Source organism: Schistocerca gregaria, chromosome 6 (assembly GCF_023897955.1).
Source record: "Schistocerca gregaria isolate iqSchGreg1 chromosome 6, iqSchGreg1.2, whole genome shotgun sequence".
Taxonomy (NCBI): Eukaryota; Metazoa; Arthropoda; class Insecta; order Orthoptera; family Acrididae; genus Schistocerca; species Schistocerca gregaria.
The window spans coordinates 72,057,281-72,062,139 of NC_064925.1; positions in this window are offsets into that span (position 1 = coordinate 72,057,281).

Consider the following 4,859-nt stretch of genomic DNA (forward strand, 5'->3'; position numbering starts at 1 on the left):
TGAAGTTAATGGACTACAGTGAAGCTGACTAGAGCCCAGATTTTTTTTATGTACTTACATATTAATTTTGTGCTCTACTATGGACTTGAAAAGTAAAAATGTTGAGGATTTATGTTCTTGGAGTTGATCTATTTCATTTTGTCATTACATATATTTACATATTTTACCATAATTACATGTTTTTATATATTTATAGTTTATTCTGGATAACACAGTGTACTGAAACCATTCCTGAGGTTATTAAAAATCGCTGGGGAGGATGAATGAATACGGAATAAATGGACAAGCAATGATCAGTCCACTACACAGGAAACAAGAATGGATAGACACCATCAATTACCAGGTGTATCTTTACTTCCAGTATCTACAAAATTATATCTAAAACACTATTGAGTAATGATGTAAATAAAATAGAAAGAAACTTCCACATGGGAAAAATATATTAAAAACAAAGATTCCAAGACTTACCAAGCGGGAAAGCGCCGGCAGACAGGCACATGAACAAAACACATAAACACACACACAGAATTACGAGCTTTCGCAACTGGCAGTTGCTTTGTCAGGAAAGAGGGAAGGAGAGGGAAAAATGAAAGGATGTGGGTTTTAAGGGAGAGGGTAAGGAGTCATTCCAATCCCGGGAGCGGAAAGACTTCCCTTAGGGGAAAAAAAAGGACAGGTGTACACTCGCACACACACACACACAAACACACATATCCATCCGCACATACACAGACACAAGCAGACATATTTAAAGGCAAAGAGTAAGGGCAGAGATGTCAGTCGAGGCGGAAGTACAGAGGCAAAGAAGTTGTTGAAAGACAGGTGAGGTATGAGCGGCGGCAACTTGAAATTAGCGGAGGTTGAGGCCTGGCGGATATCGAGAAGAGAGGATATACTGAAGGGCGAGTTCCCATCTCCGGAGTTCGGATAGGTTGGTGTTGGTGGGAAGTATCCAGATAACTCATCTAAAAACAAAGATGATGAGACTTACCAATATTCATTAAACTATTGAATAAGATAGAAGATCAAGTAGAACATACAACTGGTGAGTACCAAGTGGGGTTCAGGAAAAGCATATTGTGTCCAGAGCAAATTTACCTTCGAGTTCAAAAAGGCCTATGACAGGTAGACAGTATTCCTAACACTAAAAGAAGCAGGTATGAACAAAACTACCATACAATTAGTTAAACAGGCACTCATAGGCACAACTTCAAGAGCTACATTCTTAGGAGAAGTTTAGGAGTCCTTCAGAACCAACTCAGGAGTATGGGATGACAATGGGTTCTCACCTGCTTTCTTCGATTAGGTACTAGATAAAGTCATGAGAGAGTGGGATGAAGAATTACAAAAGAAAAATGTGGTATTGATGGCATTCTTGTTGACATCACCCAGTGCATTGCGTGCCACTCACAGTTATGCGGGAGACAGCACTTTCGAACATCCTGCTAGTGTGCCACCACGTGAGTGCACTCTTCCATCACTTGCTGTCTCTGACCTCACTGCCTGTGACTCTGATTGGTCAGCATATCTTTTTAAGCAGCTCCACTCACAGCTTTGCCCAGATTTGATGAACTTACAGACTTATCAACTTTAGTACATAAGTCTGCAGTGAGGAAATTATATTGATGTAGCATTATGCTACCAAACATTATTATGTGTCAGTGGCTTATCTGAGTGTATCAGCTTGAAAACTGTTTCTGTCAAGAACATTGCTCTCAATGAATATAACTCAGCACCACTGAGGAACATACAGCTATACAAAGCCATATATATCTCAATTATTAAGTGTACATATTTCAAATAAACTTATTAATGTGTTACCTTTTTATAGAAGTCTGATAGACATTTATTAGCCACCTATATTACCAACACATGAAAAAAACTTGAAAGGAATCGATCTGGAACAAGGAGGAGGAAGATTCACAGTGAAATGTCTCAAGATTTGCTGACAATATTGCAATAACACATCAGATGAATTTGCAGTTGTGAATAATGACTACCATCAGCTGTAGAATGGAGTAACGACAATGAAAATCTGTGCTGGACCAGGACTCGAACCTGGATTTCCCACTTATTGTGAGTGGTCACCTTACCATTTGGCTATCCGTGCATGACTCACAGCAAGGCCCAAACTTCCATCTGTCGTCAACCATACATCTACTATCTGTACTTGCACATCTATTATTGTATTCCCGTACAGATCAGATGTTGTACTTCAAAGTGGCATGCTCAGTATCAGCAGATAAATACAATACTGCAGTGCCTGTGTTATTTTGATGATGATGCCCTGCGGTGACCCCAGCCATTTCAAAACATATCATATGAATTCGCAGTTGCCAATAATGACTACCATTGGCTGTAGAATGCGATCATGACTATGAAAATTTGTGATGGGCCAGGACTCGAACTCAGATTGCCCACTTATCATGAGTGGTCGCCTTACCATTTGGCTATCTGTGCATGACTCACAGCCAGACCAAAACCTTAATATGGTGTCAAGTTTAGGTCTGGCCATGAGTTGTGCACGGTTAGCCAATTGCTTGTGATAACCAGGAAATCCGGGTTTGAGTCCCGGTCCAGCACAAATTTTCGTTGTTGTCATTCGATTCTACAGGCAATGGTAGTCATTATTTACAAATGCAAAGTCATCTGATGTGTTTTGTAACAGCTATGGTTGCCAAAGTGCTTCATCATCAGAATAACAGAGACACTTCAATGTCATATGAGGGTGGTTTGAAAAGTTCTTGGAGTGGAATAGAAAAAAAAAATACTTAAATCACTGAAGCTTTCTTTTATTTTTCAATGCAGTCTCCTTGTAGGTTAAAGCACTTGGTCCAACGATGTTCCAGTGCCTTGGTCCCATCTCAAAAATGAGTTTCCTCCAGGCCTGCAAAATAGTTGTTAACTCCGGTTGTCAATTCTTCGTTTGAAGTGAATTTTCATCCACCAAGAAAAATTTTCATTTTTGAGAAGAGATGGAAGTCTGGTGGAGCCATATCAGGTGAATAAGGTGGGTGTGGCAACAATTTATACCTTAGTTTGTGTAATTTTGCCATAGTGATGGCACGTGTGCGGGCGCACATTGTCTTGGTGGAAGATGACTTTCTTCCTTGTTAAACCTGGCCTTTTCTCACATATCTTTTTTTTGCAATTTGTCCAGGAGGTTATCATAGTGCTCTCCAGTAATTGTTGCCCAGTGGGGAGATAATCTACAAACAGAATCCCCTTCGCATCCCATAACACTGATGCCATGACCTTTCCCGCCGAAGGAATTGTCTTTGCTTTCTTTGGTGGTGGAGAGTCAACATGTTTCCACTGCTTTGACTGTTGCTTTTTCTCTGTAGTATAGTAGTACACCCAAGTTTCATCTGTGGTCACAAACCAGTGCAAAAAATCTTGTTCGTTCCTCCTAAAGCGGGCCAAACTTTGTTCCAATATGTCCATTCTCATGTGTTTTTGATCCAGTGTCAAGAGTTGCGGCACCCACCTTGCAGATAATTTTTTCATTTCTAAGTCTTCAGTTAAAATGTGATATATCCTTTCAGAGGATATCTGCCAAGCATGAGCAATTTCACACAATCCTTCATTGCCTTTTTGTGACCTTCTGCAGTAGTGACACGTCTTGGTCGAACACTGCGCGAATCATCATCTAAGCTCTCCCGACCAAATTGAAATTCATTTGTCCACTTGGCAACAGTTGAATATGAAGTAGCAGAATCCCCCAGTGGATTCTGAAAATCAGCATGAATGTCCTTTGCTTTCATACCTTTTTATATGAAGTACTTGATCACTGCTTGAATCTCGATTTTTTTCCATCTTCACAAGTTACTATGCAGGAACAACAACAGAGTCACTTCACCACCACAGCTCTCTTCCAAGAGCACTGATGAGGCACATGTTTACAGGCAACAGTCCAATGAACATCATGTGCACAACTCGTTGCACTAGCACTGACCTCTCATGGTGATTCTGAGAACTTTTCAAACCACCCTCATATCTATCTGCTCTCTGCAATATCTTTTCTTCCAGGAGTGCTAGTTCTGCAGGTTTGCAGGAGAGCTTCTGTAAAGTTTGGAAGGTAGGAGATGAGGTACTGGCAGAAGTAAAGCTGTGAGGACGGCACTTGCCCACAAAAGGCAAAGGTTCCAAGTTCGAGTTTCAATCCGACACACAGTTTTAATATGCCAGGAAGTTTCATATCAGCACACACTCCACTGCAGAGTGAAAATCTCATTCGAGCATTTAACATTGGTTTACTGTTCGAATGATAGTCTTACAGTGCTGTGACCTGAAGGAAGCTACAAAGTAAAAGTTCTTGCTATGTAGGCCTATTGGGATACTATGGCCTACACCGAAGGTGGCAACTGCCCTATGCATATTCTGTTCGTTTGTAATCAACATTACTAGTCTGAACCATGCACAGCAATGTATCACTGAAGAAATGCATGACAGCTACCCAGAAGTAAATAATATAATTTCATATACATCTATAGTGAACAGAGGAGGGGTACATGGACTGATTCTGTTGATTTTTGTAATGAACATTTTCAAACTGTGAAATCTGTGATTGACTCATTTCCAAGAGAATCTTCAGATTCAGTACAAGAGGTACAAATCACTTTCAGTGAACTTAAAATGCCTTGGCATACATCCACAGCTGCTTCGGTTTCCTTGCCATGAACATTAAAGAATTAGAATCTTATCAAGCTGTCCTTTCGGAAATCATGAGAATGTCAAATGTAAGCTGGTTGACATGAGAGGATAGTGAATACATTTAACAATGTTTTGGTAAGAAATACTGGCTAATTGACTTTTGCTGGTACCTTTAATATCAGAAGACAATGCAGCAGGCATCTGTT